Source organism: Papaver somniferum, chromosome 3, assembly GCF_003573695.1.
Source record: "Papaver somniferum cultivar HN1 chromosome 3, ASM357369v1, whole genome shotgun sequence".
NCBI classification, from domain to species: Eukaryota; Viridiplantae; Streptophyta; class Magnoliopsida; order Ranunculales; family Papaveraceae; genus Papaver; species Papaver somniferum.
In genome coordinates, this window is record NC_039360.1 from 81,365,840 (window position 1) to 81,389,047 (window position 23,208).

Consider the following 23,208-nt stretch of genomic DNA (forward strand, 5'->3'; position numbering starts at 1 on the left):
TTCGTATAATAAACCTAATCTAGCAATAGATATGAAGACCAATCTAATTGATTCCGGACTCAATCAAACTAGCACTCAAATCATATGACAATATAAACCATGAATCATAAACAATAAATTTGAGACAAAACTAATTCATTGAATCAAATATCATTTGTGAAATCCACTTTATCCCATAACCAATAATAGCATTTAGTTACTCATAGATTTTGAGTTCATCATAATCATAATCAAAAATGAATTGAAGAAGATGAAAAATAAATGAAATCAAACCCTAGTCGCCGCTCTCCAAAACTCCAAGTATAAAATACGTGATCTCAAAAGAAAAGAACTTTTTTTTTTGTAGCTTTTCTCCAACTTCTAAGATTAGGTCCAATCTCCAAAGTCCAATAGTAAGATGTCCACCAAGCCCATATGTGAGGAATACCCATGTGAAAATATGTCTCAAAAGTGGTCGCCGGAAAACGGGTACATGTGTCCGAAATTGGCCGGAGAAGTAGACGAAAAGGTGCTCAGGTGATCGGCAAAGTCAAACCCGGTCACCAGTCAACGAGTCAACTCGGTCAAAAGCACCGAGTCAGATGACTCAACTCAGTGATGTCAGATGATGTGTCTAGCCAGACCTGAGTCAGGGCCACAGTTGCCAGGCTAAAGCCAGTTTGCATATGCCAGAGTTGTGCTCCACCATGATGACGCTTCACTCTTGTCATTCCAGACACAAGCTGCAACTCCCAACTTCTGTAGCTACTTTCACTTCAACAAACTCTTCAACAACACACTCTAATCAAGCCAACCAACTAATCCATCAGTTACTGGTTCATCCATACATTCCTCATACATTTCCAGAACCAATTTTAGTCACTTGCATTCATACACAACTCAGTTCATCTCAGCTGCTTCAACACCACCTGAACTGTCACAAATGCCGCAACCTAACCACCAGCTTTGCAATTGCACTTATTCTAACATATGTTAACATTTATTCTTCTTCCTGCAACTTCAACTGAACTGCAAATTCAGCCTGTTACAGAAACCAACAATCACACATAACTCCTTGACCTAACCATCTCAAATTGCAATCACCAGCTCAATCTACTCAGGCCTTCTTATCCTCCAACAATCCGCTGCTCTTGACTGCAATACTTATTTGCAATGCATTATTTTCTCCCATGTAATGCCAACCTCAGCAAGCACACCACTGCATTAACACCAACAACAATTCCATGGCTTCTACTATTATCTACATTCAAAAACTCCACCAGCAAGCCAACACAACTCCCACCTGCTCAGCCACTGCTATTGCAACAAAATCAGCATCACAACCCATTTCCTTCACCTGCAGAAATAATAAAAGCTCCACCACTGCATTGCAGCGGCAACATAACCTTGTTCTTTGTAATATCAACGCATTCATACATTTGAGCTTCACCATTTGAATTTCATTCTATGCATCTCAGCCAACCACGAATCCACAACACCAACTAGTCCACCATCTCAGTTCCTATCAGCTCAAAAACTTCTTAATATCTCGACCATAGTCACCATTTCATTCTTCATATCACTACCTGCAAGTCAGGTTCAACCACCTAACCTCTGCCTCTTCAGTTCAAGTCCATAGGTCCCTGTAATAACTTCATAACCAGATGCAACACTTCAGTTCACCTTTTCCACCTGCAATTCATTACAGGCAACAATATTCAGCAACACACTTGAGCCAATCTCCATCTGCAGCTGCATATTTCAGTTCACCAGCTGAAGCACCCTCTCTCAATTCCTTCTTCAAGCACAACTCCCCCAACTCCACTTCAATGCATCACTGCTTTGAATCCAGCTTATCTTACACCCATTTCTGCATCCAATGCAATCCACCATCAACTCCATCCTGTTGCAGCTTCTTCTGACTCAATTCTTGCTAACTGGTACTAACACGAACTCAACAACAACAACATTTCTCAGACTTCATTTCTACTGCCTTGCTCAATTTCTTCTCTGAAACCCTAACAGTCATCTTTGTCTTTGATTAACAACATTAGTAAACTCCCATCTAACACAATTTCAGACCCTCAACCAAAATCTTCAATTCTTTCCGAGTTTCGGAAGCGACCCATCTCTGATTTTTACATCAATTTCTTCATAGCAGCCTCGGATTCTTAAGATTAATCAAACACCCAAACTGCAATTTCTTCTGTGTCTTCTTCATGGTAGTAAACAAAACCACCTCTACTAAATCAATTCCATCACTAAACAATTGCAGAAACACCGAAAATCTATCAAACCCATCTCATAATCCATTAATCTTCAATCGATTCCTCCATCTGATTTCTCGATCTGCAGCAGAGAACCCTAGTCTCGATCTGAACCCTAACATCCACACAAACCCCTACAGCCTTTATTTACTCAAGCATCAGCATCATAACTTCGATTTGAGTTCAAATCTGAGATAACCCATTTTCGATTCATCACCAATTCTTCAAAATCAAGCCCAGTTGCATCATCTTCTTCTTTTCTTGTTCTTGGAAGCATCAGGGTCATTATAACTCTCTCGGTTCTTGATTTTCTCTCTCAATCTCTCTCGATCTGATCTCTCGGTGGTAACAGCAGCAGCTGCTGCTTTTTCTTCTCTCGTCTCTGAATTGTAGACGGAAATGATTGAGAAGAGAAAAACACTTCTCTTGTTTTTAGGGCTTAGTAATGATTAAAATTACTCAAGGCACCCATAACTCGGATAAGGGTTGTCCGATTTTTATTTGGCCTGCCGGTCTCAAGTAACCGACAGTATAGTTCTCCACATCCTCCTTGCGCAATCTCAGCCGGCTCCAAATATGACTCGCCTATGAATTGACCTTTTTTCCTTTTACGTTTCAAAAGCACGATTTCTCCTTCTTTTGCTCAAAAGGACTCCATTGCACCTAATAACTCAAAATTAAACATAAGAGATGCAATTCACAAGGATAATAGCAAAAAAAGCATAAATACTAGATATAAAGTTAGGTGTTTTATAACACCTATCACTCAACAATGAGGTAGATAAACTCAGTAACATCTTTCATCCAGCAGTTGCTGTCACAGGTGCTTGGCATCATATTTTACACAATTAACTTCGCAGCAACCTTGAGATGAATACCCGCTCCTTGTACACAAACCTTACCATCATTTCGAACAAGATTATGATTAAACAGTAAAACTGAAAGGTCTTCTAAAGTTCGTCTTTCGGCTGGAGGAAAATGAGTGCCACATATGGGTACTTGAACCAGTCTTGAGATGATATATCTGTTAACAACAATAACAGTCCCTCCCACCATGGTTTTGAAAGAACAATTTACAAGGTTCACATCATGAATATTTGCATAAAACTGTGCAACCAATTCATTATGAACATTACCTGAGGGATCGTTAATTATTCCCCACTGATGATTACTAAAGAAATTGTTAAATTGAGGAATATCATCAATAGTTGGGTCAAGGAAACGTTCACCAATAGGTATTTTGTTCATGAGTTCTACATACAGTTCACGTGATGCACAGTTAATGAACCTAGCACCTATAGTTAGGTCAGGGAATGATCCGTCCTTGGGATGATGGATAGAACTACCAACATGTCTAGTTCTTCTATGACTCATAATTGAAGAAGAAAGCCCAAGAAAGATGTCGAATACTTACTCGGTTCGCGGACTTGAAGTAATGGTGATTCTCGTACACAAACTCGAGATTTGACCCAAGATGTAAAAGCTTCTTCTGAATCCAAAGTAATCAAGAAAAGAGAGAAAAGCTTGAGAAGAAGTGATGAAGAGAGGAGAGGTGTGCGAACTGTTCTTCTCGTACAGGAGAAGGAGATGAGAACGAGAAGAGAGTTTTTCTTTCTTTTTTTTTTTAAAAAAAAAGTTGAGCACCCCAAAAGACACGTTTGTGAACTGGATTTGGCAGGAAGGCGGTTCATGAACCAAGTGTGTGAGTCGCATATGTTGGTTAAGGGTGTGTTTGATACAAGAATCATATGGCTAATCGGTATGCATACCAAGACTTTATTGTTTGCATATTATGACACCAAGACAAGGCTTCCTTCCACGAATAAAGACCTTTTGAATACCTGAAACGATTCCAGAGCATATTTTTTTCGAGATTATCAAGAAATATAATCAGTGACAATAGATTTTTATTTTTCCATCTCATATGAAGAAAAATATGAATATTACACAGGACAGTCTTTCTGGTAATGTAAGAGATGCTGGAGACGTCAAGAGCAATGACAGCTTCAGTAACATTATGTGACCTGTCAATAATTAATTTATGATTCATTGTTGACATTGGAGGAGAGACTTCTTTGATTATCACATCAATGTCAACAATGGTATGATTTTTGAACATAGCTTGATCTAGCGTGTAAAGAGATTCTTGCTCAATAGGGATATAGAGATCTATCTCAGACTATAGGCATTCAAGTTTATTTTCAACATCAGAAAAAGTTTCTAAGGATTTCATACCAGTTAATGGCTTGGAAAACAACTCTTCAACACTCATGAAAAAATCAGTCATTGAAGAGTATTCCGAAATCCTTGGATCTGGTGGTGCATTTATTGAGACAGCACATCGGTCCATAGAGTCAGATCGCTACAAATACTGACTTTTGAGGTCTTAGTGTGTTTTCCTGCTCTGATACCATTTGAAAAAGTGGGGGTCTAACAACACCACCCAATATTTCGGTTAGCAATCTGTATGGACTAACTCCGAAATACTTTGCTAGAGAATCAACTAGACATTCAGACTCAATCTAGATAAAAGTATCTCAAGGAGTTAATATCTCTCTCTTGATTTGATTTTTACTCAAGCTAAAAACAATAGCAAGTCTTTATCAAATACAAGGAATAACTTGGACGATACCAAAGACCAATGTCCAAGTGTTAATTAATGAAATCAACAACCACAAGGTCGAATCTCTAATCGATTAAACTTTAACGCACAACCTGTATTATTTCAATTATAAAGATAAACAATATAATGCGGAAAATGAAATAACACAGACACCAGAAATTTTGTTAACGAGGAAACCGCAAATGAAGAAAAACCACGGGACCTAGTACAGATTGAATACACACTGTATTAAGCCGCTACAGACACTAGCCTACTCCAAGCTAACTTCGTACTGGACTATAGTTGAACCCAAATCAGTCTCCCACCGATCCAAGGTACAGTTGTACTCCTACGCCTATGATCCCAGCAGGATACTGCGCACTTGATTCCCTTAGATGATCTCACCCACAACTAAGAGTTGCTGCAACCCAAAATCGCAGACTTGATAATAAAAAAATCTGTCTCACACAGATAAGTCTATCAAAGGATAAATATGTCTCCCACAGAAAAACCCTAGGTTTTTGTTCCGTCTTAAGATATGAAATCAAGGTGAACAGGAACCAATTGATAATTCAGTCTTATATTCCCGAAGAACAGCCTAGATTAATCAATCACCTCTCAACAATCTTTCTTGACTACACAAGAGGATGTCGAGGAATCACAAACAGTGATACGAAGATGTTTGTGACTTCTTTATCTTTCTTATCGGAGAACTCTCACGATCTGAAGCCAATCAATAGATTGTACTTGTAGGATAGAAGATGCAAGATCAGATCACACTACTACAATAAAAGTAGTATCGGTCTGGCTTCACAATCCCAATGAAGTATTTAAGTCGTTAACCTGGTTTTAGAGAAGAAAACCAAAGGTTAGAGGAGAATCGACTCTAGCGAGCGCACTAGTATCACACAGACGTGTGGGGATTAGTTTTTCGCAATGCTTGATGTCTCCTATATATAGTCTTCAAATCAGGGTTTTTCCTTAGTTATAAATCAATCAATATTCACCGTTAGATGAAAACCTGATTTAGATTCAAGCTAATATTTCTCAACCGTTACATCGAAAACTTAGCTTGTCACGGACACTTGAGATATACGTTTACTGGGTTTGTGAAAACCGTGCCCAAACTTGTATGTATATGTTGGTTCAACATAGTAACCCAAAAGGTTAACCATATGAGAATTTCATATTAACCTTGTTATTCTTCACCATAACTAGTTCTATTGACTCAAATGAAATAGTTAGAGAGTTGTTCAATTGCTATGAGATCTTATGTAACTACACAAGACACAATTGAAACAAATATGATTCGGTTCGATTTGAATCGGCTCATGAACTTTATAGCCACGGTTTGCATATTGCATTCCTTAGTAATTTAAGTTTCATGTTCAGAGCACATCTTTAGATCATAACCCACTCAAGTACGCAAGCAGGTTCGCGGACTTAAGGCAGCCGACAGAGTTTTCCAAACTCAGCAGAAAATCTCGACAAGGAGACTTCCGCCAGTTCGCGGACTAGGTTCGCGGACTAAATACGCAGACGAGTTTTTGGAAATCCCAGCAGAAATTCTCGGCAAGAGAACTTCCGTCAGTTAGCGGACTGAGTTCGCAAACTGAGTTCGCGGACTTGGCGAAGCCAATTCCTCTGGTTTCTCTCAATCAACAAAGTTCGCAAACTTCGGATTAAGAAATAGGACTTATGCACATATGTGTTACCACACAATGCTTATATCCATCATTGGTTATATTGACCTAAACTCTCATTCCAACCATTGAAACATTCTTAGAGGACGTTATATAGTTGTTACACTATTTCTCTTCAAAGCGATTTTCAAAGTGATTGAAACATTATGACTTTCGTCATTAGGTGAAGATAAACCCGATCAAAACGAAACGCTTTACCAACACATGATTTCAAGATATAGATAGGCGAGATATACTCGGGTCGAAATATCAAATGTGTATGATCCAGTCTATATAGCATACGACTTTTGTCTCATAAGAAGTAGGAGATAGAAGAGATAGACTTTTGAGTGATAGATAAGTTCAAGTCTCCACATACCTTTTTGTTGATGAAGTTCCACGGTTCCTTGAGTAGATATTCATCATTGTATGATGAATCGCCATGAAGTCCTCGTGCTCAACTACACTTTTCTATCCTAGTCTGAGACTTAGCTATGTAGACTAGAAAAAAAGACTCATAGCTTTGATCACTAACATTGACAAACATGCTTGAGATAGACACGCATGCGAGGTCGACCGAGCTATGCTCTAACACAAAGTTTTCTTGATCATCCAGGTTAGCATTCATGCTTAAGAGCATCTCCACCATGTCAAGGTGGCCTTCTTGCACAACTAAATGCAACGAAAAACGCCCCCTGTTATCTTTAAAATTCACGGACACGCCATTATTTATGTGCTCTAGCAAGCTACACAGCTTTCCTTCTTTAGCACATGTATATATATCATTTGATAAGGAGGTCAAGACTGGACATACCGGCCTCGAATTCAGGGTATCGTTGTGCTCGAGGCTGACATCATTGTTTTCATTTACTACAACAATTCTAGTTACCCTACCATGTATAAGAGAATCTCCAATGTTAGGGGTGGATGTCATAAAAAAGCATGCCACCTAAGATTTAAGACTTTTTCCAACAAAATTTCATCTTCAATGCAAGGGTTAAGGTCCTTGGGAAATATGACATGGTTATGTAGGGGTGGAAGATAAAGTGTAAATAAGACCTTCTCCATAACCTTGGGTCTAAGTCCACATCATTAATTTGTCTCTATGTTAATTTAAAAGTTGTTAAATAAAACCTTGAGGATTAGAGATTATTTTTGTGTTGAAAGGTCTCAATTTTATTTATTTTTTCCATATGCGAATGACCTCCATGAAAAATGTGTTATATAGACCTCCACGTAGGATGGCCACCACCCCTAGCATTGGAGATGCTTTGAATAATAAAAGTATTTGTTTTCACATGACATAATGAGTATTGAACATATTAACTAAAAATGAATACCAAACACAAAGACAATATTAAAAACAAATACTTTTTATTTTGTTTATCAAATCTAACTTGAGGCAAAATAAACAAAGTGGTGCTTTGGGACAACACAACCAAGGGCACCGAACTGAGATTATTGACTTGGCCTGAAAAATAATTTTTTATTAGGTCTATCGTGTTACACAAAATAAAAAATGAGCCAACTTTTAGAAAATAAATTGGTCACATATATTTGGTTGATAAGATGTATGGTCTTAAGATAATATCTAAATGAAAGCCAAATTCCCAAGACAAATTTTTCTCTTCCCCTGGATGATTCTCTCTTCTTTATATTTTGTAGGGGTTAGTGAAATAAGGACTCTAAGAATTTTGAAAGAGTTTTTACATCTCTTGTTTTTTCTTTTTTGTTGACAAAAGAACTGCATTACATCATAACTTTTATGGAAACAATAGACGAATTAGAACCGACTGGAAAATTTTCATTAGACGAATACCTAAGATAGCAACCAAGATTTCATCTATTTTTTGACTTCAAATAACATAATATCGTCTAGAAAAATGAATATTAACATCTTTAACCTTGAAAACAAAAAAGAAAATAATTTGACGACAAACACATACTTTATCAGGTATTCATCGTAGTTTTATAAATATTGTAGTATGCATAAGAAGAGATTTTTTGGATATGTTTATGAATTTGTTAGATGTTTTGAATTTGTCAACCTAATATATACTTTTTATGCCTTTACAAATTACAAAAAGTCTTTAAAAATCCATTAGATTAATACCTACAAGCCACTAAAATACTCACACAAAATCACTCAAAATCTCTTTTTTTTTTGCTTAATCACCCAATTTTATTAATAAAAAAACTAAATGAGAGTTACAAAATGAAGTGAAGGAATTAAAAGCAAAAAATTACAACAGACCAAACTTTTCAACAGAATCTGTAGTATATCATGTTTGGCATTTCTACCTGAACTAACATATATGAGCAGTTTTTCTTCTTTTTATAGACGGATTATAAATTCGTATAGAAATTTGTAGGATTTGGCACAGAGAGAGCAGAGAGGATACGAAACTAAAAAAAAAAGACTACATCGTATTCAATCCCACATTTGGTATCAGAGCTAGGATAGAAAGAGATGTTCGTAAAATCTCGGAGAGGATAGATAAATGACTAGAGAGAGTGGTTTAAGCTAGATACATTGTGTTTTAGTTATGTTTCTTTTGTTATAGAAATCGAAAGAGTGATCCTTCTGATGGTGTGATTGGTAGGAGATTACTAATATCGTATGCAAGAAGTTGATACTGACTTGAGTAATTGAGCTAGTGATGAAATCAGTAGCAGCAACACAAGAGAGTTGAAATTGTTCTCGTAAGTTGTTTGATGAAAGGCCTATTTGAAACAGGCTTGAATTTCAAAGGTGCTCATCAACTGTTTGAAGGTCCTATAAGTTAAGTAGGATTTATTTTGATTTGATTTCTTGTTCAATTTGAAACCATGAAAAGAGTCGCAGATCTATCTTGTGAAAGAATGGATTTGGTGATATATGTATATCACTTAGAGACTGAAGTAATGGTATGTTAATGTGTAGTTTGTCTCCATAAATGAAATCTAAAGTGGTGCAGTTTGAGCAAGCCGAGTAAAGCTAAGTTAAGAAAAGATCCATTTTATTTTCAGTCAAATTCATACTTTTATAAATATTTATGGCTTAGTTATATCCATAAGCAGTAGTACTATCCTTAGTAGTATGGTCTAGTAATTTAAAGTTTACTAATTTAGTAGTTTTGATTCGCATGTTGTCTTCCTATATGCGAGTTTTATAACTCAAAGAAGAAATATGTCGGTGGCGAAGATAGCAGCAGTACCGATAACATGAGGAAGTCTAATGGTTTTTGAATGTTCGACAAAAGTAAATGTGGAGATTTCGCGTGGAAGCAAGAGTTATGTTAAGGTATTTCTAAGAAGTCATAGGTACATGCAAGTGAAGTAGGTTGGACGTGTAAGCCATGTTACGATAAGATATATCATGGAAGTCATTCGATGTCTACGAGTGAAATAAGTAGGTGTGCAGATGAAACAGAATCAACACGAGATATGCTGGTAAAGGCATGAAGTGGTACTAGAAGTTGTGTATCGTAGTTTGAGAATAAGGGAGGTTGTTGGAGTTCTGATTAAGCTCAAACTACTTGGTAAGACTTAGACTTAGTCTTGCGTGACTAAGTTTCACATGGTTCACATATTGTTAGTGGCTAGGACTTTTAAAAGTCGTATGAGTCATGTATTAGTAGTGGCTTGTTATTTTGAGGACAAGTCATAGTCTCTAGGGTTGTTAGTTGGTCATTATATCATGGTTGTAATTTTCATGTTTTTTAGGAACATTGTAAAGCACGTTACTCTGGTGACTTAGTGGTAACCGATGTATTATTGCTTATACAAGACTTGTTGGTTAATGAACAAAGTATTGAAAATTAGTAACACTATGTAGACTTTCTTCTGTTTCTGCGTATTCTTCCTCTTTTCTCTCTCTATACCTAGATTTTCATCAAATTATAATTATTCTTCTTTTTAGGTGACTTGATATTAATCAAATCTAAAGATAATTGTCTTCTCAAAACCGAACCTAGCTAGAAAAAACATCGAATATTTTATTGATTCTTATATATAGTATAATAGTTCCACACATATCGCGACGTAGTATAATGTTTCTACACATGCCACAAATATGTACTATTTATAATCTCTCCAAATAAAATAGGGGGTCGGTTTTGAGCCCACTATGTGTCTAGACGATTTATATAGTGTCACCTTCAGAAGCACGTTTATGTTTTTGACATGTGTATGCCAGAGGCAACATTTTCGAAGTCGGCTTAGGGTGAGATGATATTGTGCTTAAAAAAAGGAAACATTTTCGACTTTGGCTTGGGGAAACATAGGGCCAAACCTTTCTGGTATCAGTTTACCTGATATCTAAAAAATGTCGATTTGAAATGCCATAACTTGCACGAGACATCCCAAAACATGCCAGTAAACTAAATACACCCCGTACCAAGAGACAAGTTATGTTGTTGTTGACGAACAACAATTCAAAGAATGAGCATGCTCTAACGTGGAATGGTGTCTGCAAATTTTTCATTACTTTTCTGAAAACCTTCAATCCAACCCTTTGAATGGATAATCTTCAGCAAATCAGTTTTGTTTTCATCACTAAATACATCCGATATAACCAATCTTAACTTTTGAATTAAGTTTTAATCTTCATCCAATTATGTAGGTCCTGAATTATTGGAAAATTCACGTGTTAGTAAATTTTAGATTTAAACTTTTTTAACATCCCCTGTAAAAAAAACCCGCTACAACTCAAATCCTAAACCAAATATCAATTATTGATCATTGCTGATTCTCTTATTTGAATCAGTATATGAATTCCTAATTTCCTACTACTGAAACTTTCTCAAACTCTTCATTAATTTTCAGCACTTTTTTTCAGTAACCGCCTAAAACCGCTTCTATAACCAACCTTATCGGTTCTTTCTGAACTTTTCTTTATAAGCCTTTTGTGGTTTTTCAATCTGATCATTATAAACTATTACCATCATGTCTTCAAACCAAGAAAATTTCGAATCCAATTTGCAGAATGATTTATTACAACATTTTGCAAATTTTCTGGCTCAAGAAAAGGCATCCTCCACAATCAACATCAATACCTATTACCTTGGTTTTAAATTAAACCACCATATGTGCTTAGTCCTCAAGATCAATTTTAATAAATCCCTTCAAATCACTACCGTGAGAGAGATTCTGCAGAAGTTCTAGAAAACAAACCATGCATTTTATGTCTCTGTTTTCCCTGACGATACTTTTTAAATAAAGTTTGAGTCTCGTGCTGATACTAACATGATAACGGATGAAATACCTTGGATCATTAAGGAAGATTTATATGCTTTGGAGAGATGTATGCTGGGTAAACTTGCATGTGATTAATTACAAGTTTGATACAGTGGGACTTAGACTGCAAATTCATGGTTTTCCAGTGGAAAACTTGAGCGCAATGTTTGTGCATGAATTTGTTTCTCAGATTGGAAAAACTCTTCCAATACATGTTTATGAAGCCACTACATGGGTGAAATTACGCAAGAACTAAAACTCACATTAACATAAAGCGTCCTCTTCCACAAGCAATTACATTCCCACTGGCAAACAATCCCAAATATGCAGCTACTATTAAGAATGAAAGGCTGCCAAAATTTTGTCTTTTTTTGTGGGTTTATTGGACATCTGATGCGATCATACCCAGAGGTAAGCAATTATAAGGATTTCATATTCCAAAATCATCCGGAGCATCTTCGTCACACAGGCAATGGAAATGATAAAAGTTGTATATCATCCTTCAATTAATGTTTATGCAAAATCCCAACTTAATGAAGTTACAAAATTTAAAAACATCTATATTGTTGGTGAGTCCCCGACATCGAAAAAGAGAGAGAATGTTTTCTTCACATCCAACCAGCACCAATCTAATCCAACCACTGCGGCAGAAAAATTGTTCTCCACTATGGAACACAGATATGAAAGCACTAATTTAGTTATTGGATACCAAACACAATATCGTGTTAGATCTGAAATTGTTGATCCAAATAATGTTGTTAATGCCAGAAAATCAGATGCGGCCTCTAGTTCTAAGAGGGTTCCATATTTTTTGGGGGATTATCAGGTTGAAGAAAATCGTATGAATATGATGTTGGCTAGAGGAAAGCAGATTGTGCATGATAACAACAATACAAAAAGTGTACATGTATCGAGGAATGCGAACATCTCTAATAGTATTAGACTTGCAGAACATAAACAAATAGTGGTTGAAAGTCCTCTTTGTCTTAATTCCATAGTGGCTTATGTTAAGAATCATGAATCAGTGAGGATGAAAAAGGTGGTTGCTAAACCCCTACCAAATGGAAATTCTGACATCGTGATTGGAAATTGCACGCCAGATCTCAGGGGAAGTCTTCTTCAATTCACATATAAGGAAATATAAGTGCACAACGTTTCAAAACAGGTCATGATGAATAATATATTAGAAGAAATTTTGTTCAACCCAAACTACAAAGAAAGTTTTCTTCAAAAATCTCTAATGTAAATGGTAAGACGGCTAGTCCTCTAATGCCGCAAGATAAATGTTGATCTTCAGTTGGAATTGTTAGGGTTTAGGGAATAACCCAACAATTCGAACTCTCCACTCATTCCTCAGAGGTACTAGTCCTTTCATTGTACTTTTATTCGAAACAAAAATGTCTGAATGTGTTTCCACTCAAAGAGTCAGACAGTATGGTTTTGAAAGATTTTGCTTTGTCTTATCAATCGGAAGAAACGGAGGTCTTTGGATATTATGGAAGAAATAAGTTAATATTAAAATCATATTGAAATATCCTAACCTGATTCATGCATTGCTTCATGGTGATGGTCCAAGCCAGTCTTGTCATTTATTCTGTATATATGGACCCCCTATTTCTAACCAAAGAACAAGTTTTTGGTATTCTCTAACAAATTATGTGCAGAAATTTCAAGGATGCAAGTCCTTCATTGGTGATTTCAATGCCATAATATATGGTAAAGAGAAATATGGAGGTTTACCGGTTCTTATTTCAAATATTTCTTACTTCCACAATTTTATTTAGCAAAACCACCAATTGGATTTGGGTTTCTCGGGTCCTTGTTACACATGAGTAATGGCAGATGATGAGTGCTAAATAGTGCATATTTATATATATTTTTGTTGGCATTTAACTCATCTTTTGTGCATTAATTCTACATTTTATCCCATATTCTGTATTTTCATTGTTTTCAAGAATAAATATTTTTCTTACTTAATTTTTCATTTTTAGGTAACAAATAAAATCTGGATGAAGTGAGGAGCAAAAAGAGCAGAAAAGTAGTGAAAAGCCGGGAGGAATTACGCAAGGAAGCCGCGAAGAATGTTGTGCACAAGACCAAGAGGGTAGAAATGGGCTCAAGAAGGAGGAATTGTTCTTAAAGAAGTTATGGGCCTGGCATACCCAAGGCCCAAAACCCTTTCTCAAACCCACTTCCACTACCCAAGCCCGTATCGGATTTCAGCCGTCAGATTGAAGCATCTCAGCATCCTACGGTCGCTCCATCATCGCACATCAAACTCCGAAGCTCCCGCTTTACATCGCAACGCCGATCTCCATCTTGGGCCGTCCTTTTCGTTGCATTCCTCCATCCGACGGTCGCTACCCACAGCCTCCCATCTCATCGTTGGATCCACCTACCATCGTCACATCCTACGGATCAGCTCGACAAACATCGAATCAGATGTTCCCGCTTCACACCCTAGCACCGATGCCTATACTACCACCCAAACACCTCCTTCTTCCCAAAACTTCATCTCCTTCACCCGACAGTTGCAGAGCTCTGCAACTCTACCACCTCCCCTCTCTGCCGCTGTCACTTCCGTCACCACCACCAGTTCCATCACTGCCACTACTATCTCTTCACCGACAACACCCCCATATCCCTAGCCTAGTTATTTTCTTCTTCTCACAACCTCCGAAACCCTAGGTTTTGGGGTGAGTAAAATAACTCGAAATTAGGGGACAATAGGAGCAGAGGAAGAGCATCAAGGACTAGAGGAGGCATGGGTCGAGCAGATTTTGGGAGTTTGTAAGTTAAATTTTGTGTAATTAAAAAAAACCCTAATTTTCTGATTTGGGGATTTACAATTAGGGTTAGTGTTCTGGTATAAATTGTACACTGTGTAACATTGTGAGGGAGAGAGAGGAGACCCAAGTTTAATTTCAGTAAGAATTTTCTCTATCAATTGGTTTTTGTTCTGTGTTCTGTCCCTGTAGCTTTTCTCCATGTATAATAACCCTCTTAGTATCATGTTAGGCTCTCTAACTATGAACTAAACATCTTAACTGGGGCTAAGATGAAACCCTTAGCCTGAATGCTAATTTGTGTGCTGATGTGCTGCTGTTTATGCCAAGATAATTGTGTAAGATGAATTTTTGTTGATGAATACATGTTGCTTTCACCTAGAATGTCAAGCATCCTAGGTAGTTAGAATTCCTCTATGTTTGTTCACTGACTCTATATTGCTTGTTATTGTGTTTGATTAGTTGTGCTTTAAACAGACAACTAATGCTTGCCTTGATTTAGTGATTGGAGGTAATTTATCTATTCAAAGAAGCTAAAGTAGTTCATTAGTTCACATGCTAGTATGGGCTGAGAGGTGAATTCTCAACCCTAGTTTCCATTCATCTGATTCACCCTATCCCTGTTACTGTTCAGAATTTTTACCCTCCTCATTTGCTTGTCCATCTTCAGTTCACTGTGTAACTTTGCTTCAATCTCAGTGATTGAATTAGTGTAATGTTTTGCCTCCAAGTCTGCTATTCAGTTAATGTGAATGATTGGTATCAATGATCAATGATTAGTGCTCCAGAAATAATTGTTAATGTTAATGATTCAGTTAATGTAAATGATTAGTAGTTAGTGATTAATGCTTCAGGAATAAAGACTGTGTTGAATTTGATGCTAACCTGAAGTCAATGCATTGAATGTTAATAACTGTTAGTGGAAATTTAATGCTTGTTCTGTTACTTCTGTTTAATAAATGCTAATTCTGTGTAATGATTGGGAAGTTAATAACTGCTAATGATTAGTTCTGCTGAATGCTAATGATTAGTTCTGTTTAATGTCACAATAAGAAAGATCACACTTGCTCCCCCTTGTCCCTGTGGAACTGACCTGTGCTTGCCCTGTGTTGCTTGCCGACACTGTGCACTTGCAGTAGAATTTTTAGGACTACATTTCTAGCCCGAGCAAGTTTTTGGCGCCGCTGCCGGGGACTCGGTTGCGGCGCACTTGCTCTTTCTTTCTTGTGTTGTGTTGCTGAACTGCTGCTGTTCACTGAACTGTGCTGTGGAGCTGCTCCTCTTCTTGCTGTTGTGTTAAGCCTGTTGCTGAACTGGGCTGCCAAGCTGCTGTGCTGCTGCAGTTTTCTTTCCCTGTCAACCTACTCTTCCTGCTGCTGCTTGCTTTGTCCTGCTGCTGCGTTGTGCTGCTGCTGCTAGCCTCTCCCAAGCTGCTGCTCCTGCTGCTGTTGTGTTGCTGCTGCTGGTGCACTTGCAGCTTTGCTGAACCAAAAGCCCAACTGGGCTGAAAGCTGAAGAAGGTGCAGAAACTGAATCAAAGCCCAACTGGGCCTCAGAAAAACTAAAGCCGCGTAGGACGATCCAAGCCCAACTGGGCTTTAGCAACTTAAACCGAACAGCTGGGCTGTGCTATTCAGGTAGGCCTAACCCATGAGATAACCCAACTGGGCCTCATTAAATTCATCTGGGCTTGTGTTTAAGTATTAATCTGGGCTTGTAATAATTTTTCAATTTTCTTTTTCTTTCTATTTGGGCCTGTAATAATTTTTAATTTTCTTTGTTTCTTTTTCTTTTCTTTTATGGGCTTGTATTTATTGTTTGTGATTATTCTTTTTCTTATCTTTTGTGGGCTTGTCTTTTAATTTGGACTTTAGGTGTACATCCCATCCATTAGGCTCCTAACTTTACAAAACAAAAACAAAAAAATTAGGGCTCTACATTTCATAAACCAAAACCCTTTGTGAAACCAAAACCCATTCAAAACCAAATCATCAAGAAACCCATTTTAAACCAAAATATTGGGCCTTTTGTGGTTCCAAAAATTGTTTCCGACTGCTCTGACCAACATGTTAGCTGAGGTACCTGCTAGGACATGATTGTGACCTACAGAGACCAAACCAACAGACTCGTTAGAATTAACCCGGACGATCCAATCGAAATCCTTAGTTCTGAGGTAGACAGTCCAGATCAATCAGAAACAATGGGAGAACCCCGTACACTCAAGGATTATATGTACCCAACTAGAACTAGTCAACCATCTTGTATTGTGCTACCAGAAGCCAATGGCCATTATGAGCTGAAATCAAGCACAATACAAATGCTTCCAGTTTTTAGAGGTGTAGAAAATGAAAATCTGTACCATCACGTGAGAGAGTTTGAGGAGATTTGTGGAACTCTGCGTTTCACTCAAATGTCTGACGAAATCCTAAAGTTGAGGCTTTTTCCTTTCTCCCTTAAAGATAAGGCTAAGGCCTGGCTGTATGCTTTACAGCCTCAATCCATCATGTCTTGGGATGACCTCATCAAGGAGTTTTTCAAAAAGTTTTTCCCAAATCACAAGACTGCGACAATTCGTCAAAGTCTGAATAGCTTTGTGCAATTAGAGAGGAGACCCAAGTTTAATTTCAGTAAGAATTTTCTCTATCAATTGGTTTTTGTTCTGTGTTCTGTCCCTGTAGCTTTTCTCCATGTATAATAACCCTCTTAGTATCATGTTAGGCTCTCTAACTATGAACTAAACATCTTAACTGGGGCTAAGATGAAACCCTTAGCCTGAATGCTAATTTGTGTGCTGATGTGCTGCTGTTTATGCCAAGATAATTGTGTAAGATGAATTTTTGTTGATGAATACATGTTGCTTTCACCTAGAATGTCAAGCATCCTAGGTAGTTAGAATTCCTCTATGTTTGTTCACTGACTCTATATTGCTTGTTATTGTGTTTGATTAGTTGTGCTTTAAACAGACAACTAATGCTTGCCTTGATTTAGTGATTGGAGGTAATTTATCTATTCAAAGAAGCTAAAGTAGTTCATTAGTTCACATGCTAGTATGGGCTGAGAGGTGAATTCTCAACCCTAGTTTCCATTCATCTGATTCACCCTATCCCTGTTACTGTTCAGAATTTTTACCCTCCTCATTTGCTTGTCCATCTTCAGTTCACTGTGTAACTTTGCTTCAATCTCAGTGATTGAATTAGTGTAATGTTTTGCCTCCAAGTCTGCTATTCAGTTAATGTGAATGATTGGTATCAATGATCAATGATTAGTGCTCCAGAAATAATTGTTAATGTTAATGATTCAGTTAATGTAAATGATTAGTAGTTAGTGATTAATGCTTCAGGAATAAAGACTGTGTTGAATTTGATGCTAACCTGAAGTCAATGCATTGAATGTTAATAACTGTTAGTGGAAATTTAATGCTTGTTCTGTTACTTCTGTTTAATAAATGCTAATTCTGTGTAATGATTGGGAAGTTAATAACTGCTAATGATTAGTTCTGCTGAATGCTAATGATTAGTTCTGTTTAATGTCACAATAAGAAAGATCACACTTGCTCCCCCTTGTCCCTGTGGAACTGACCTGTGCTTGCCCTGTGTTGCTTGCCGACACTGTGCACTTGCAGTAGAATTTTTAGGACTACATTTCTAGCCCCAACAAGTTTTTGGCGCCGCTGCCGGGGACTCGGTTGCGGCGCAATTGCTCTTTCTTTCTTGTGTTGTGTTGCTGAACTGCTGCTGTTCACTGAACTGTGCTGTGGAGCTGCTCCTCTTCTTGCTGTTGTGCTAAGCCTGTTGCTGAACTGGGCTGCCAAGCTGCTGTGCTGCTGCAGTTCTCTTTCCCTGCCAACCCACTTCTCCTGCTGCTGCTGCTCTGTGCTTCTGACCTGCTAGCCTCTCCCAAGCTGCTGCTCCTGCTGCTGTTGTGTTGCTGCTGCTGGTGCACTTGCAGCTTTGCTGAACCAAAAGCCCAACTGGGCTGAAAGCTGAAGAAGGTGCAGAAACTGAATCAAAGCCCAACTGGGCCTCAGAAAAACTAAAGCCGCGTAGGACGATCCAAGCCCAACTGGGCTTTAGCAACTTAAACCGAACAGCTGGGCTGTGCTATTCAGGTAGGCCTAACCCATGAGATAACCCAACTGGGCCTCATTAAATTCATCTGGGCTTGTGTTTAAGTATTAATCTGGGCTTGTAATAATTTTTCAATTTTCTTTTTCTTTCTATTTGGGCCTGTAATAATTTTTAATTTTCTTTGTTTCTTTTTCTTTTCTTTTATGGGCTTGTATTTATTGTTTGTGATTATTCTTTTTCTTATCTTTTGTGGGCTTGTCTTTTAATTTGGACTTTAGGTGTACATCCCATCCATTAGGCTCCTAACTTTACAAAACAAAAACAAAAAAATTAGGGCTCTACATTTCATAAACCAAAACCCTTTGTGAAACCAAAACCCATTCAAAACCAAATCATCAAGAAACCCATTTTAAACCAAAATATTGGGCCTTTTGTGGTTCCAAAAATTGTTTCCGACTGCTCTGACCAACATGTTAGCTGAGGTACCTGCTAGGACATGATTGTGACCTACAGAGACCAAACCAACAGACTCGTTAGAATTAACCCGGACGATCCAATCGAAATCCTTAGTTCTGAGGTAGACAGTCCAGATCAATCAGAAACAATGGGAGAACCCCGTACACTCAAGGATTATATGTACCCAACTAGAACTAGTCAACCATCTTGTATTGTGCTACCAGAAGCCAATGGCCATTATGAGCTGAAATCAAGCACAATACAAATGCTTCCAGTTTTTAGAGGTGTAGAAAATGAAAATCTGTACCATCACGTGAGAGAGTTTGAGGAGATTTGTGGAACTCTGCGTTTCACTCAAATGTCTGACGAAATCCTAAAGTTGAGGCTTTTTCCTTTCTCCCTTAAAGATAAGGCTAAGGCCTGGCTGTATGCTTTACAGCCTCAATCCATCATGTCTTGGGATGACCTCATCAAGGAGTTTTTCAAAAAGTTTTTCCCAAATCACAAGACTGCGACAATTCGTCAAAGTCTGAATAGCTTTGTGCAATTAGAGAGGAGACCCAAGTTTAATTTCAGTAAGAATTTTCTCTATCAATTGGTTTTTGTTCTGTGTTCTGTCCCTGTAGCTTTTCTCCATGTATAATAACCCTCTTAGTATCATGTTAGGCTCTCTAACTATGAACTAAACATCTTAACTGGGGCTAAGATGAAACCCTTAGCCTGAATGCTAATTTGTGTGCTGATGTGCTGCTGTTTATGCCAAGATAATTGTGTAAGATGAATTTTTGTTGATGAATACATGTTGCTTTCACCTAGAATGTCAAGCATCCTAGGTAGTTAGAATTCCTCTATGTTTGTTCACTGACTCTATATTGCTTGTTATTGTGTTTGATTAGTTGTGCTTTAAACAGACAACTAATGCTTGCCTTGATTTAGTGATTGGAGGTAATTTATCTATTCAAAGAAGCTAAAGTAGTTCATTAGTTCACATGCTAGTATGGGCTGAGAGGTGAATTCTCAACCCTAGTTTCCATTCATCTGATTCACCCTATCCCTGTTACTGTTCAGAATTTTTACCCTCCTCATTTGCTTGTCCATCTTCAGTTCACTGTGTAACTTTGCTTCAATCTCAGTGATTGAATTAGTGTAATGTTTTGCCTCCAAATTCTGCTGCTCAGTTATTGTGAATGATTGGTTTTAATGATTTATGATTAGTGCTCCAGAAATAATTGTTAATGTTAATGATTCAGTTAATGTAAATGATTAGTAGTTAGTGATTAATGCTTCAGGAATAAAGACTGTGTTGAATTTGATGCTAACCTGAAGTCAATGCATTGAATGTTAATAACTGTTAGTGGAAATTTAATGCTTGTTCTGTTACTTCTGTTTAATAAATGCTAATTCTGTGTAATGATTGGGAAGTTAATAACTGCTAATGATTAGTTCTGCTGAATGCTAATGATTAGTTCTGTTTAATGTCACAATAAGAAAGATCACACTTGCTCCCCCTTGTCCCTGTGGAACTGACCTGTGCTTGCCCTGTGTTGCTTGCCGACACTGTGCACTTGCAGTAGAATTTTTAGGACTACATTTCTAGCCCCAACAGCAGAGTATATGAAAGTATAATTCGTCAGTGTCTGGATCATGTTCTTGCTAACTTATAATGGTGAGTGACTTTTCATTCTGATGTTGTCATACATCTTCTTAGACTATAGTGACCACGCTCCCATTTCGCTGAATACATATAGAAACCTCCCAAGAGCTCCACCAAAATATAAATTCAAAGCTTACTGGATGTCTCGTCCTGAATTTTTTGGAAAAGTTGGAAAATGCTGGCTACAAGATGCCTATTATGATATTCAATCTAAGTTGAGAAAACTTGGTGGATTTCTTGCGGATTAGAGTCGCAATAGAATAGGTTGTGTCAAACACAAGATCAATATCCTCAAGACTAAACTTCTAAGAGTTCAGTCTAAAATACCTACTTCAACCTCTGTTCATCAAGTTGATTACTGCTTAATTAAATGAGTATTTAATCATGGAAGCTACATAGTGGGATCAAAGGATGAAACAACTATGGGCAAAAGATGGCGACAAGAAAACTAGACACTTTTATTTGTTTGTTCAGCATAGAAGAAGCAAGAATAATATCTCTCATTTGAGGAATGATGATAATTCTTGGTGTTGATGGGTGAAAATGATTTGCTGGTTTTTGAGGAAACATAGAGGGATGTGCAAGGTGAATCCTCAATTGAGAAAATTGCCTAAACTTTTAACAAACATATGCACTGCAGGGAGTGGTTTGAGTTTGAAAGATCAATCTGTAAGACTCCGACCTAAATCAAGACGATGGTCGTTTCATAGTCAATTCGGTCACAAAGAGGGATGATGATCGATATGTATGAGGGAAGCTGAGAAATGTGTGAGATCAATGAGTATCAAAGGATTGTGTATGTGTTGGAAATTTTTGCAAGTTTAGTGAATTTTTGAGTCAGATAAGATAAGTTCTGATTGATGCAGTTCTCGTTTTTTTATTCAATCATGAATTGATGAACTTATTTATATTACAGAAAACACATTGATTCCCAGTAAGTGTGACGCTTGATGAGGAGTGAAAGAGTGGGGAAGTGGGAAATCGTGGTTAAACCAGTTCCACGTGCGTGGGAGAATTGGTTGATTGTCCATCCACTACTTTGCTAACTCCTTCAACTGCTTGCACGACTTACACACATGTATCATCGCGGATGTAGGCTGCCAGACCAAAAACCTAGTGAATATCCCCACATGTGACATGATTGATATCTAATGAATGTGGAGTCTTCAAGGCATACGTGTATTTAATTAGTCAATTTTTGACTTGGCTAGACAATGAGTCTTAGCCTTGATGAATCGAGCATAATGGACGAATGTGGTATGTTCTGAGACTCAATTGAGCATAAGGTGTCTGCTGGGACAGGATAATGCACATACGTGGAGTCAGATGAATTGTGATGTATCATTTTACTAGTTGATGAAATATTGATGTTCTGATAATTTGGATTAACGAGCATCTGATGAGATCGCTTAATCATGGACTTATTCTGATATGTCGAGCATTTTACATGAAATCAGATGTTGTTGAGTTGTGAGTTATGTAGAGTGTTCATTAATTCCTTATATACTATGTCATAAATTGGCGAATAAAAAAGTAGGGATTAGAGTATTAATTAATATTAGACGATTGGACGTCCAATTGGATGATCGATAGACGTTCAATGAAACATTGGATGATCGTCCAAGCGGATGTCCATCCACATGATGGTGCTCTTGTAAGGTAGAACAATCAAAATGTTGGTAGCAGGACCGAACATTAAAATTAATTCAAAATATTGATTGTTGGATCAATATATATATAAGTTGTTAGAGCATAGCTCGGTCGACCTCGCATGCGTTGCTATATCAAGCATGTTTGTCAATGTTAGTGATCAAAACTGTGAGTCTTGATTTGTAGTCTACATAGCTAAGTCTCGGACTAGGATAGAAAAATGTAGTTGAGCTCAAGGACTTCATGTAATTCATCATACAACGACGAAGATCTATTCAAGGAACCGTGGAACTTCATCAGATCAACCATATTCGGTAAGTAGCTCTGCCTAATCTACACTATCTCCACTAGCTAATCCCGGTATGTGGAGACTTGAACTTATCTATCACTCAAAAGTCTATCTACTCTATCTCCTACTTCTTATGTGACAAAATTTGTATGCTATATAGACTTGACCTTATCTATCACTCAAAAGGTATGTGGAGACTTGAACTTATCTATCACTCAAAAGTTTATCTACTCTATCTCCTACTTCTTATGAGACAAAAGTCGTATGCTATATAGATTGGATCATACACATTTGATATTTCGAGCTGAGTATAATCTACTTATTTATATCTCGAAATCATGTGTTGGTAAAGCGTTTCGCTTTGATTGGGTTTATCTTCACCTAATGACGAAAGTCATAATGTTTCAATCACTTTGAAAATCGCTTTGACGAGAAATAGTGTAACAACTATATAACGTCCTCTAAGAATGTTTGGTTGGAATGCGAGTTTATGTCTATATAACCAATGATAGATATAAGCATTGTGTGGTAACACATATGTGCATAAGTCATATTCCTT